Below are 14570 nucleotides of genomic sequence, written 5' to 3' on the forward strand. Positions count from 1 at the left end.
CTAGTTTTGTTTTCGTCTTCAGGATCCCATTATAATATTCCTTCTGTCCTTATTACATATCTATCATGTTAGTAATAATCACTTTTATTTTATTCTCTTTTATTTAGCTGTTACCTGTTACCATGCCTACAGTGTCTTCAGTCGTTATTCTATTTTTGTTATTTTAAGTGTGACTTTCATATCTGGGCTATTTTTATCTTATATGTTTCCACTGAATTTTTATTTTCTTCTGAGTTCTACCTGTTCATTTTACGTATTTTCTATTGTTGTATAATCTCCTCCCAGAACCTTTTCACCTGGTCTTTAAGCTCTTTTTAAAAAAGCAATCACACACTCACACACACACACACACACACACACACACACACACACACTAGAATACTATTAAGCAGTAAAAAAGAAGGAAATCCTGCCATTTGCAACAATATAGACAGACCATGAGGGCATTATGGTAAGTGAAATAAGTCAGACAAAGACATATCCTGTATGATCTCACTTACAGGTGGAATCTAAAAACAGAAACAACAAAACAATCTTGTAAAAAGAGAGATCAGATTTATGGTTACCAGATGTGGGGGTGGGGCAATTGAGTTAAAGTGGTGAAAAGATACCAACTTCCAGTTATAAGATAAATACGTGCTGGGGATGTCACGTACAACACGATGACATTAACATGATAGCTAACACTGCTGTATGGTATATTTGAAAATTGCTAAGAGAATAAATCCTAAGACTTCTCTTTACAAGGGAAAAAACATTTTTTAATCTATATGAGATGATGAATGTTAACTAAACTTGTGTGGTAATCATTTCACAATATACAGAAGTCAAGTCATTACGCTGTACACCTTAAACTTATACAGTCAATCATATCTCAATAAAACTGAATGAAAGAAAGGAACTAGTTTGGATAAAGTCATGAATTGAGAATATTAACAAAAGAATCAACTTTACTCACCTTTTAAATGTAAAGACTTATATGGAAATGGATAATCCTGTTCAGGTTGGTGTTTAATAAACACATATTTTAAGGCAAATGTTCCACAGAGATTGTTACTTTGTTCTCCAAAATATAATCTTTAATTCCTAAAAACAAACCAAAAAAGCAATCACATTGTCTATAATTTGTTTGAGAATAGTGAGAACTATTTCTTTGAACCCTTCTTTTTCTTTGGGAAACTCCTCTATTCTTTTTGTAATGTGTATTTGCATTACCTTTCATTTATGTTTTTCCTTTTCTAAAAAAATATTTGCTTCATTTCCTGTGGTTTCTTTAAGCTAGGAAGAATTGGCAAAAAAAAAAAAAAAAAAAAAGGCTTATGAAGAAAGTTTCTCCTGCAGCTACCCCTCCCTTCCTCTCATGCAGCATGAACTAGGTTTCTCTGAGATGTCTCCTTGTTCTTCAACACTTATTCTTGACCTAAAATTTTCTCATTCTATGCTATCCTCTTGGTTATTATGACTCTTTCTTTCAGGAAAACATGTAGTCCAACCCAAGACCTTAAAAGTATGTATCAGTTCTTAGCATCCTTATTAGTTTTGGTTCCTGTAGTGTCACTGACCAGAGAGGGTAAAAAATATTATGATTTAGAGTTTGGCCATTTTCTTGTTTCAGTGAAGACTGAATTATGGTTTTTATTTTTTTGTTCCTTTTCTAGTTGTTCTTAAGTGAGGGAGAGGACTTGTGGAGGGACTGCTGGTTATTCACCCATCAATTTCTTCTTCTTCCTGGGAGGAGAGCTAGATGACATTTCTCACATTCCCTTGCATTTAAGTGTGGTCATGTAACTGAGTTCTAGACAGTAAGATGTAAGAGAAAGTGGGGTCACCACTTCCAGAACTGGACTAGGAAACCTCCTACACATCATTCTCCATCCCCTTTGCTATTATGCAGCAATGTGGAAGCTGCATTTTGAAGACAGGGGAGCTGAAAGATGGAAGGAGACTGAGTCCCTGCATTACTCCTTGTAGGGAAGCTTCCCCATGGATCAGGACTATCCCCTATCCACTATGTGACTCTGAAGTACATTTCATTTTGTTAAACCACTGAGGCATGAGGATTTATGGAGCAGCTAGAATTACCTTAACAACACAGGACTAGAGTGAAAGTAAGGAAGAAAAAACCCTCCAAGTTATTCTTAAGAACAGAAGAGGTAGTTTTAAATAATCTGTTTCATCTGTGAGAAACAAGACGCAAGCCAGGTATTGCAAACTCAAAAGCACACAGAGCCTCGGTAGATAATATAACAGAGTAAGAAAAGGCAAAAGATGTGAAAATATCAATTACTACACACATAATAAAGAGTTGTACATTTTAATTAAACTATCCTATATAACAATGAAAGACAATTCAACCATGGACTTTATTAGATTATATTTCAAATTAATTTTTTTAAATAGAAATTGAAAATGATTTCTTATCATTAAATGTTTCTTTCTTCATGTCATTACATTGATTTTTAACTGGAAACCTTACTCATTTTCTTCTGCATCAAGATCATTTAGATCTAATATTCGAGTTATGATAGGCAGTAAATAATTCATTCTTGAAAATGTTAACTGAGAATGATATTTATTTTTATTCTGCTTCATAACGTAAAGCAGCTGTACACAAAGATACATACTTTGAACATGGAAAGAATCCATGAATGGTCCTTTATACTTTTTGGATAATTACTCCCGAGATGTTTCAAAAACTTGGTATTCCAACAGTTTCAGAATTACTTTTTAGTACCGTTTTGCCTTTCAGTCCAGCAATTTCCAGTTGTATTCTTCATTCATACTATCAGTGTTGATTAAGAAAGGAAATTAATCGATTTTACTTCATTTTCATGAGTTCTGCAACTATATAGCCTTTTTTGATATTCAATTTTCATCTTCACAATGTCAGAATTGTAATTCAGCAAATTGTTTTCATTTCCTGAAACTGATTTCAGCATAGGAAAATGGGCAAGATTTTTTCCTGCCAAATGAATTTCCCAAAGACAAGTGTACTGGGCTAAATGATGGCTCCAAAGATACTGTGTCCTAATCCCTGGAAACTGTAAATATTACCCTTTTTGGGAAAAGTGTTAAGGATCTTGAGATGGGGACATTATTTTGAAATAACTGGGTAGACCCTAAATGCCATCACAAGTGTCCTTATAAGAGAGAGACAGAAGGAGATTAAACATACAGAAGTGGAGGGGGCAATGTGACCATGGAAGCAGAGACTAGAGTGATGCAGCCACAAACTGAAGACTGCGGGGAGACACCAGAAGCTAGAAGAGATATCTTCCCTAGAGCTTCCTGAGGGAACACGGCCCTCCTAACACCTTGATTTAAGCCAGCAAAACTGATTTTGGAATTCTGATCTCCAGAACTATGACAGAATAAATCTCTTTAAGAGTCCAAGTTTGTGGTAATTTGTTACAACAGCCATGGGAAACTCATATAACATGCTTTCACTAGAAATGAATGAGAAAATCAAATCATAAACATTCATAATTAATAGGAATTCCCTTGCATAGAAATATTCAAATACATTTTGTTGGGTTATTATTTAAACCTAAAAATAAAATTTTGTTTTATTCTTCTGTTGAGAAGAAGAGGCAAAATTTTTCTTTGGAAGACATGAACAAATTAATTTTTTTCAGTGGCTTAAAAAAATGCCTTCACCACCTCATTGACCTAGCTTTGATGTAGTATAGCAATATACCTTATTGTGCATCCACTTCAAGGATGGATCAAGACATGGAATGAATTCAGTTTATGTTAACAACTATGTCCATTATGTATCCTATTTTCAACTTTTTAGCACAAACCTATGCCAATAAATAATGCAATTTTGAAATTGAAGTTTCTTGTTTCTACCAAGTGTGCAACTTAGAATATAAGTTTTCTAAGAAGTCTGAGGTCAACTTCAGCCATCTCACAAATATTCTTTGCAGATAAGCTTACTGTTTTTTCTAAGACAACATTAAACTTTTTCAAAGTACGAAAAAGTTGTACTTTGTGAAATTCTACTTATCAGAGCCTAATGAAATTGTGAAATTCTACTTATCATAGCCTAATGTCCAAATCTCTTGGTCCTATCAAAATTCTCATCAAAACTTTTGATGTAGCTAACTGAGTGGTATTTTTTAATCTCTGTTTCCATCAGCTACAGTACAAAAAGCCCAAAATAATTATTTTCTTTGTTAATTTCTCCTATAATGTCTAAACTATAGCTTAAACATTCTAAGCAATAATGTTTGAATTATAATTACAAATGTGAATGCTTATTCCTGTTGGAAAATATAGTTCTTACTGTATCCAATAGACTTCAAAAAAAAACCATGCTATTGTGAAAAGCTTTTAATCTGGGGGCAATTTTATGATCCAAAACATTTCAGAAATAAACCTCTGACATTTTGACATGTTAATACCATTTTTAAGTTAAAATATTTCTTTACTTTTTAAAGTTATACTTTGCCTTGTTCTTGGTTTTCTACCTAGTTCTCTTTATGGTTTGTTTTATAAAGATGATTTAAATCATACTCTTTCAGCACAGATAGGTTTTGTTTGCATATGATGCATGAAGGAACATTCTTCACATCCACAGAAAAAAATATACACTATAGTATTTTTCTTAAATGAGCAGTTCTCTCACTCTTTCATCCCCCTCACTTTTTGATGGAAATATGTATCTAGAATAGGCATCAAGAAATTTTATTTCCTATTTAACACTAGATGAAGAAAAAAACATGAATATAATGAAAAAATACAACTGAAACTTAGTGTCAGGGAGGTGTGGAGTTTGTAGCAAAGTAGACTCAATATGTTCCATCTAAAGGGGGAAGTCACAGCCTATTGTTGCAGCAGGATCTGAGATGTATTGTTGCCAGATCTCTCACTTTAAAAGAAGCTGGAATTCAGGGTTTCTAATAAACCTCCTAATTTTTACATGTTGGCAACTGAATTAAAACTTAAGACCTATGACTCAAGGGGAGAAAAAAGAAAATTGATGAGAAAAGTGGGATGAAATATATAAAATATGATGAGATAAAAATAAATTAGTCAAGAAAGAATTGCAAAGACATAAAAAATGCAATTCAAAAATTTGAATAACTATTTGGATATAGTAAAGAACAGTAATGTCATCCAGAAAACCTAAGTAGTGACCAAAATGATTTTGAAAATTTCCCCTGGCATGCAGAATAAAAAGAAAAGTGAAGAACATGACTAGTAAAAAAGATGATCAATATGCAGAATAAAGATTAAAGATTTAAACTAACAGTTATGATCTCTGAATTTGGAACAACAACAAAAAAGATAACTGAAAAGAAATTATAATCAAAGACAAAACTGAAGACAATTTCCAATTTGACAAATCACTTAGGTATCATGTTAGATTATTTTCTAAAAATGTCACCAAATATCCATCCACTTCAAATATACACACTTTACCACTCCTCTCATCAATAGGTGGATTCCATTTCTCCATCCCTAAATCTGAGATGTCCCTGTAACTTACTTTGACCAACAGAATGTGGTATAACTGACAATATGCCAGGCCTCAAGAGGCCTTGTATGCTTCTATTCTATTTCCTGATACACCATCATCACCATGTGAAAAAGCCCAAGCTAGCCTACTGAAGAATGTACATCAGAGCAAAATCATCCTACCTGAGGCCAACTCTCAGTGAACCTGCTAGGTGACCTCCATCATCTGAGTAATTCTAAAGAAGAACAGCCAAGCCTAACTCCTATCATCAGAACTACCCACCTGACCCATAGATGTCCAAGGAATAATTAAATGTTTATTGTTTTAAGTCTCTAAACAACAGAGTGGTTTGTTAATGCAGCCCACTGATACAGGTTGTACCACATAGACCAAGCGCAATGAATAGAAATATATTTACACCTAGATGAAAGCATAAACTATGTAAAGAAAAATATTCTATAAGGAACCAGATGGTAGAAGAGGATGAGCATGAAGAAAGAAGAGGAGAAGGAATGAGAAGAGTGGAGAGGAGAAAATATGCTATAATAGTCATAAAATTAGATGGCCTTCTATTTCTCTTCTGAAAAACTAAATGCAGAAACAAATTCAAGATAAAATGTGCAAAGTTAGAAGAAAACATATGTTACAGAACTATTATACGCAACCAAGTTTGTATATTCAGATGACAGAAAAATAGTTTACATGTACAAGGATATAGGAATTATACTTTCCATCTGAGAGGGGGGAAATTTACTGAAGATGTACTTTAGAGGTGATAAATTACAAATAATGCCATTAATAGTTTTAAAATGCTACTATTTTTTAAAGACTACAATTTTACCAATTTAAAATGTCCCTTCATGTTCCCTCAAAATAAGAAAATAAATAACATTATTTTTATTAAACAATTACTTCTGTGCCAAGTACTATGCTTGTACTTTACATACAGAATCTAAGGCTTAAAACATTCCTGAAAATTAAAATTAAATCCTAATTTAATAAGAACATTAATAATGGAAATTCATGGCATAAAATAATTGTTAAACAGCATTGACAATGGCTTAAAAGTGACTTATCAAATAATAATTGTAACTTTGGGGCCCAAATGTAACATCAATGCTAAAACCTGCTACTCAAGGAGAAGATGTCATAATGTTCTGAATCCAAAAGTCTATAGGGTATATTAAAAATACCGGGAAAATAAAGTGTAGAGGAATAACGATATGTTAGGTTCCTCATCTTGTGGATTTCTCCTTTATTTGATAGAGAAATATTTATTTTAAAATTCATAATCAATTAAAAACATTATATTTTTTAAAGTTACTGGATAACTAGCAAAGAAAAAAATCCATATAGCAAAAATCAGAAAACAAAATGACAATCAAATATAAACAAAACACAAGAAAACAGATGGCAAAAGTAAAACTAAGCATGTCACATGTTAGTAAACATGGATGTTTACACTCCTCCATAAAAATGAAAGATTTTCTAATTGCTTTAAAAATATTTAATCCATAGCTGGGATATATCTGAAAAATTAGACAGAAATTTTGAACATAAAAGCAAATGGGGGGCCTCCCTGGTGGCGCAGTGGTTGAGAGTCCACCTGCCGATGCAGGGGATACGGGTTCGTGCCCCGGTCTGGGAGGATCCCATATGCCGCGGAGCGGCTGGGCCCGTGAGCCATGGCTGCTGGGCCTGCGCGTCCGGAGCCTGTGCTCCGCAACGGGAGAGGCCACAGCAGTGAGAGGCCCGCATACCGCAAAAAGAGAAAAAAAAAAAAAAAAAAAAAAAAAGCAAATGGGAGAAGATTTATTAGACATATTACTATAAATACAGTCACAATATTATGTTCAAGGTGAATACATTTTTTTTTCTTTTTGAGGTGAATACTTTTATATGTATCATATAAAACGATAACATAAAAAAATAACCCATAAAGTCATAAACATTTACACAAAACATGTCAAAAGATCTAAATATATGAAGGAAAAACTAGAACTATAAGAAAAATTGATAGCAGCATATGTTTATAAGAAATAATGTCTCTTATGCCTGGGAAAACTATCATGGGGATTTACATTCTGTTAAAAGTAAAGCAGTTTTGGAGAAGGTATTTCAAAAAAATCCAGAGAAAGAACAAGAGTTTTTTTCTGAGGCTTGAAAACTAATTACTGGAGGAGTTTATGGGCAAAGTGCTCTTATATGTTTATAGAAGGCCTTGTTAAAAGACAAGGATAGATTCTAAATTACTAGAAGTGGTTTAATAAAGAAGGAAATGTAAACTGGGATGGCTGTTGTTTCAACTCATCTAACTAGGAGATTCTAGAGCGGAAAGAGGAAGAAGGCTGGTAGGTCTCAAAACCTTACTCAGCAAATAACCAACTCCCAGATTATTATCCATCTATTTGATTCTGGATAGGAAAGCAACAGCAGCAGCCAAGAGTGATAAGTAACATCGGGACAGTGGCATAACTGAGCCTAAGTGGGGAGCCATAAGTAAGGAATCCTGATTGCCTGGCTGGCCTCTGGACAGCCCCACCCCTTGGCTATTAGACGCAGCTGCCCTAATAAGAGTAGGACTGAAGTATAAGACTTCTGGTGACAAGCCTGGGGATTGGGAGAGACCTGGAGAGTGGAGGTGGATGGAGGAGCAAGGAATGATCTTGAGGTGGTCACCCCCATACACATCCAGAATGTTTTTTTTTTTTTTTGCGGTACGCGGGCCTCTCATTGTTGGGGCCTCTCCCGTTGCGGAGCACAGACTCCGGACGCACAGGCTCAGCAGCCGTGGCTCACGGGCCCAGCTGCTCCGCGGCATGTGGGATCTTCCCGGACCGGGGCACGAACCTGTGTCCCCTGCATCGGCAGGCGGACTCTCAACCGCTGCGCCACCAGGGAAGCCCCCAGAATGTTTTTTAAGAACACAAAAATAAATAAATAAAATTAAATTATTTTTAAAAATTAAAAGATAAAAAAACAGCTTTATAAAAAGAACACAAAGCAAGACTTGGACTTTTGCTCTTTTTTCCCTCCTTCCCCAAAGCAATATTACCACCCAATATACTAGTGAAGCCAGAGAACAATGCGGGGGGGCGGGAAGCCACATTATAAATAGAATGACTTACACAGGGAAATTAACTAATGGAATGAACAGAACAGATATTCAAAATGGGATATTGGAAACATAGCATAAGAACAAGCAGTTCTGGACAGGATCTTATTGGAGATATTAGGATGAAATAAATGTATCATTACTGAAATAGAGACCTCAATGGATGGGTTGAATAAAAGAATATAAAACACTGGAAAATCAGTTATAAGCTGGGCAGATAAGTTGAAGAACTCTCCCAGAATGTATCAACAAGGAATAAAATAATGATATATATGTATATATAAATTATGAATTCAAAAACTTGAAAAAATGATGAGCCAGAATTTCCCAGAATTAAAGAAAGATATATCAGACCTCTGGCTGAATAAATGCAAAAAAGTGCGCCAAAAGGGTAAATAAAAAAAATAATTTAAAGTAAAAAAATTTAAAACCTCAACTAAGTATATTATAGTGAGATTTGAAACATAAAACTAAGAGAACATGCTGAAAGTTTCTGGAGAGAAAAAGAGAATCACCTAAAAATGAACATGAATCTGACTAATGTTAGACTTTTTAACAGCAATGCTGGACACATGAAGACTATGGAGTAATCTTTCTAATTATGGAGTAATCTATGGACTTATCTTTCTGATAAGTCCAAATGAAATTATTTAACTTACTTTTTCATTTTATTTTATTTTTTCAGTACTCCAGCCATCTCCACCACTCCTTCCACTTGGGAACTATTGCAATAGCCTACCTACTGCATGCATTATGTCATAACCCAGTAATGTATGCCTTACATGGTAGTTTAAATGGTATTCTCAATCCTCAATTAGAGCTGTTACCTTCTAATTAAAATGCATCACCTTGGGGAAAACATCTAAAATCCCAACATGGCTTAAGGCACTGTCTGGTATAGTCAAGCACCTCTGAATGCTGCCTGATATGAGAATCCCCAGGGAGGTTTGTACCACTGCATGGGCCCTGCTTACATAGTTCTCCTTGAAGGGCCTGGGGCTGCCCCCAGCTCCCCACGTGACTCTGAAGGCAGACAGTTCAGAAACCCTGATCTCGCCCTTGTGGCCTCTCCAGCCCCACCCCTTCCTTGTGCCCCTTCAGTGCTCCTGCTGCACAGCTCTCCTTCTGTGCCTTGAACATATCATGCTCCTCCTTGCTCCAGGCTTTGCACAGGCTGTGCCTCCATACTGGAACACTCTCATACCCTTTCACCAGGGTCACTCCTGCTCTGCCTTCAGATCTAGCTCATGCCTCACTTGCTCAGGGTACCCCTTTCCCATCTTCCTAAGTCTCTCTCATATGTCTTAGAGACTTAGAACAAATGATATATCTCCTTAACAGCACTTAAGACATTGGTTACAGCTTAATTATTTGTATGAGTCTTTCATAAAACTCTCTTCTTCTCATTGTGAGCCCCATGGGATTAAGGAATATGTCACTTTTCTTATTTAGTATTGAATAGTTTTCAACTAATGCAGTGCTGCCTAACAGTTGTTGAATGAACGAGTGAATTAATCAATGACAACTACAAATCTAAAACCAGTAAACATCTTAAATTCCCATATGCCTTGGTTGCAAGTCATATACAAATTTATTATATTTTGTGCATATATGACTGTAAAGGTGTGGTAAATCTAGTGGGTAGATGAGCTAATGAATGATATGAGGTTATATTGTGAGTAGCACAAATATCATTTTGATGTTACTGAAAAATTATACAATTATTTTTCCCATGTTTGTTAAAAAAAACATATAAACTTTTTCCTTTTCCAGAGAAAAATCATGATTGCAAACCTAATGATCTGTGAACTCAAAGCTAGAAACATATCTATAACAGAAAATATTTCCATGTTTTTGAGACCCTTTCTTAATTTTTTTCTACCATGATTTTTCTAAAATTGCTTTGATACAAATGTCATTTCAAGATCATTTAAAAAAGAAGAGTAAAGAATGTTAATTCATTTGTAAAATAAGAATTAAGTGAACAATCTATTCATGAAGTGTCTTCAAGGGTGATAAGTAAGAAATAAAGAATACAAGGTGTCAGGATGAATCATTAACTTCTCCAAATCCAGGAAATTCAAGTTTAACAAAAAATCCACAATTTCCACCATCGCACTTTGAAAAATAAAGGCAACAGACAGCCTATTTGGGTGGCATCTGTCTCAGATTGCAAACATCATCAGGAAAATCATGAGGGTTATCAGTAAAGGACCGACTTGAGCAACCAAGAGAAGTATAATATTTAATGGAACACATTTTATCAAAGAAAATTGAGAATAGTTGATTCATAATACGTGACACTCAAACCCTGAAATACCACTGACTCTTCCAGGTATGAAGAAAGTACTTCTCAGAAAATCCTCATCATACATGGAACTAACATTTTTCTTGTAAAAGCAGAAAACCTGTGCTGTAAAGAGCTAAACATCATGGAGGCAAAGGGCTCACAGTAATCTATATGTGTATTTACCCATATATAAAATTGTGCTATGCTTCTTTTTTTATTTAATTTTTAATGAAAATAAATAATTTTATATATTCATTACTATGCAGTTTCTTTTCACTTAAATTTTTTCTAATTATTAAAGCATATTCATGTAATTTTAACACAAATACATGTATAAATACTGTATAAAGTATTTTATTTTTTGGTCTAAGCAGTCTTCTCTTTTTTACCCATGTCCCTTTTTCTCTCCTCCTCTTCTTCTCCACCCTGGGCTGCCATACATGGTGGTACAAATTGCTAACTGAAAACATCAGATCACATTGAGATCTATACATTAGTTACCTATTGCTACATAACAATATTACCACAAACTTGGCAACTTAAAACAATCCAAGTTTATCATCTCACAGTTCCTGTGGGTCAGGAGTCATGGTGTGACTTAGTTGGACCCTCTGCTTAGGGTCTCACAAGCCTGCAATCTAGGTGTCATCCAGGGCTGCAGCATCATCTGGAGGCTCGACTGGGGAATTATCTGCTACCCTGATTCCATAGGTGTTGGCAGCATTCAATTCCTTAGGGCTGTAGGTCTGAGAGCTTCAGTTTTTTTTTTGTGGCTGTTGGCCAGAGACCATCTTCAGCAACTCACCTGTGGTATTTGTCACGTGGGGTTCTGCAACATGGCTACTTGCTTCCTCACAGTCAATGAGGGTAAAAGAGATTCCAGAAAGATGGGAACTACAACCTTAAGTAACATAATCACATACATTTAATCACCTTTGCAAATCACAGATTCCTCCTACACATAAGAAGAGGAAATTGAAGAAGGACATGAACACTAGAAAGCAAGAAACATGGAGGGCACTTAAAACTATGTCCACCACAGTTTATATAAATGATATCCCTCGAATTACACAGTGCATAATCTGTGTGGGCATATGCAGCTGTCCTTTTCATCAGTATCAGTATCCCTTCACTGCTACCAAGGAACTCATGGTAAGAACCTGATGTGTATCTTTCCCTACTTTTCCCTTGCTTACATAATAATGTATACATATGTAAGAGAAATTTTTGTTAAGGCTTGTTTTACAAATAGAGGTTATATTATGCGGTCTCTTCTCTATTGCTTTTCTCACTTAGTAATATTTCATAGGAAACATTCCAAGTCAACTGATACAGCTCTACTATATTTTTCTAATGGCTATACAATATTCCAAAAAGTGGATATATAATAATTTATCTAATCTTTCCATTGTTGAAAAATTACTCAGTTGTTTTATTTTTACCTCCCCTCAAGTGAACATACAAATATATTTATTGCATGTACATACATATAACATATATTCATATATATCTACCTATAAGAATATTTGTTCTTGTGATGGTTTCTCTCTTCCTGGGAGATGGAGTCTCAGAACTGGGTTGCTGAATTAAAGGGTATGTGTATTATATTTTAATAGATGGGGCCAGGTTCCTTCCAAATTGGCTTTAACAATCCACACTGTCATAAGCAAGGCATAAAAATACCTTCTCTTAACATCCTACATAACAATAGTCATCTTAACTCTTTTTAAAATTATTACCAGTCTAATAGATGCAAAGCATAGTTCATGTTACTTTAATCTGCATTGTCCAGGATACTCTGAGTTGGAAAATCTTGTAAATGTTCTTTCATTTATTGAAGACATATGTACTGAATGCCTACTATATTCCTACGCACTGCTCTACAACAGGGAATACAGCACATCATATGCATGAGATATATATATATATATAGTCAGCATGAAATTTTGCTCAAATGAGGGTAACATATATTCATATTTATAATAAGTTGTTAATGGAGGTTATAGTACTATAGAAAACATTCAGCAACTTTTAGCAGTTCATATAGGGAAGATAATCATTATTCATATTTTGTGATGAAAACAAACTTTCTTACCTCCAACATTTTAAAAAGTTTTAGGTGGAGTTAGAGATTGTCAGCCTATTTGAATCTAGTAATGTTTAAAAGTCTAGGAAACATAAATTACATTTCAGTGGTGGGAATGGTGATGGGGCAATATTCCTTTATATAGAGGGGTCATATTCCAAGTCATGGAATTAAGTTAGTGGGAATAGGTGCCAGAATTGTAAACAAACAAACAGAAAAGGTATGAAGGAATGTGTGTGTGATGGGAGTTGGGGGGAACACAGGAGAACCTCTTAAGGATCTTGAATACAAACTTTGTGGAATGTTTAAAACAATGGGTGTAAGAAGAAGAGCATGCAGAATAAGCTGAATGACAGAGACAAAGGGACTTGGGCAACCAACAAATTGGAAAACGGCATCACTATCAAGATCAGAAGTGAATGAGGTGGATTTGGTCTAAGACGGTGAAGAGCTCCTGCTCCAAATACAGGAGAACAGGCAGCAGGGCCTCACCAGACCCTGAATCTGCCAGCACCTTGATCTTGGACTTCCAGCTTCCAGAACTGGGAGAAATAAATATTTTTCCTTAAAGCCACCCAGTCTATGATAATTTGTTATAGCAGCCTGAACAGACTAAGACACTAGGTTAGCCAATACATAAGAATAACAATAATCACTTCTCCAGCATCTTCTATGGGCAACAGTGTAGAACCCTCTCACTGAGAGAGGGGTCCTAGAGGAAAGCGCCCTTGAGCCTTGACACTTCTTAAATCCTGCCTTTTGCAACATTACTATGTTTTTTTCTCTGTCAAAAGTGTATTCAAATTAAGTTAATTAATTAATATCACAAATAGTTAATTAATTCACTTTCTTAGAAACAAAAGTAACTTTTTTTAAAAAAGTCTGGATAACTTTCTGCTTTGTCCCATAGAAGAGAGTAATGTAAACAAGCCATTTTAGAGATGGCTATGAAAAGTTGGAGATGCCATGACTGCCTTTGCACATTATAGTGAAACCTAAAGCACTTTCCTTTCTATGCTCCCATATGGAATTGTCAAGTTAAATATTATATGCTGATAAAATATTCCAAGCAGTTAAAAACAAATAAGACCGGTGTCTCACATGAGACTTGGGAAGTGAATACTACATTCTTGGAAGAAACATCCAAACTACACTGAGGACATAAAGATTGAAAGTACATTTAGAAAGAAAGTAAACATTCATGAATAAAAACTAATTAATCATTTCTTGTCCTCAAAAAGGTCAAAGATCTACATTAAACGAGAGGGTATAAAACAAGCATGTGCTATGTATTGGACTTCATTCCTCCCGGTAAAGACTGGTGCAGTCTCAAAGTTGATTTAAAATTTAGGAGTTGGGAATTCCCTGGTGGTCCAATGATTAGGACTCGGCACTTTCACTGCCAGGACCCGGGTTCAATCCCTGGTTGAGGAACTAAGCTCCCACAAGCTGCACAGTGCAGCCAGAAAAAAAATTAAAATTTAGGGGCTTTGTTTTCAATCCCCAAAAGGTACTGGATGGAGGAAATACAGGCAATAATATTTCTGTACCATGGCATTTTCTTTTTTGAGTGCAATAAGTAGAAATCACTTTGTTTCTAAATGAGTAAAGAGAA

At 35.1% G+C, this 14570-nt stretch overlaps 1 long non-coding RNA gene across 2 annotated transcripts in view; it reads right to left on the reverse strand.

The window, feature by feature from the left end:
• Window positions 1-900: 900 nt before the first annotated feature.
• Window positions 901-14570, reverse strand: part of LOC308621714 — a 309198-nt gene continuing 295528 nt past the window's right edge. For both annotated transcript variants that reach the window (XR_014016499.1, XR_014016500.1), the window contains exon 5: window positions 901-1086. This is a non-coding gene — a long non-coding RNA (uncharacterized lncRNA). The remainder of the gene's footprint in view (window positions 1087-14570) is intronic.

Source organism: Mesoplodon bidens, assembly GCF_964165515.1.
Source record: "Mesoplodon bidens genome assembly, chromosome: 8".
NCBI classification, from domain to species: domain Eukaryota; kingdom Metazoa; phylum Chordata; class Mammalia; order Artiodactyla; family Ziphiidae; genus Mesoplodon; species Mesoplodon bidens.